Raw genomic sequence first — 849 nt, forward strand, 5'->3', positions numbered from 1 at the left:
GAAGGATCAGCAGCTGCACGTGGGTTCGGGCTCCGGGGGCGGCAGTCGGCAGCTCTGACCAATCGCAAGGCCGCTTTCCCACGTGGGCCACGACCGCTATCGTTGATTGGTCGGCTCGCCCGGGCCGCTGGTCCTGCTGTCAATCAGCTCAACCGGGGCCGCGGTTTAACCCTTGCGGTCCCCTTGCGGAGATGAGCGGCCTGCGTGCAAAGCCGCAGGCAGTTTGGGTTGGGGAGGAGGGCGAGGATATTTAGAAGGGCATGGGGCTTGGGGTCGGAAGGTGCCAGTGGGGAGGGGCTGGGCGGCGTGTAATTTCATTGTTTGGTGAGAAGCCTGATAATTTTTCGTGAGGCCCAGGCGTGGCTTAGCGCAGGAGATGGGGGTTGAGGGGTGGCACTTGGAATGGGGGGAATCTTTAACGCTCTCACTCTAATTCTTAGATATGGGCTAATAACGTGCAATGCAAACGAAGCTTCAAGCCCCCTTTCTGAGGAAGTCTTAACCGCTCCCTTTTATCCAGTGCATCCCATGAGCCAAGCCCTAGACTGCGCATTTTATCAGGAATTTTCCCAACTGCCCTCCAAGCCCAGGGACTGCAGACCTGAGAACTGAAAGCAGCTGCTGCGAAGGCCTTGAGGCTGGTACATATTTTTCCAGGTTCAAGGCCAAGGTGGGAAGAGTGGTGGGCATCTAGGCCTAGGGCTATGTCAGAGAACAGTGGGTGGGGATTGTAGGGGGCTGTTGAGGGACTCAAGAGTTCTGTTTTGGGCCTGGCCAGCGTGGCTCAGTGATTGAGCATCAACCTTTGGACCAGGAGGTCAGGGTTCCATTCCCGGTCAGGGCACATGC

The sequence above is a fragment of the Myotis brandtii genome, unplaced genomic scaffold (genome assembly GCF_000412655.1).
Source record: "Myotis brandtii unplaced genomic scaffold, ASM41265v1 scaffold122, whole genome shotgun sequence".
Taxonomy (NCBI): Eukaryota; Metazoa; Chordata; class Mammalia; order Chiroptera; family Vespertilionidae; genus Myotis; species Myotis brandtii.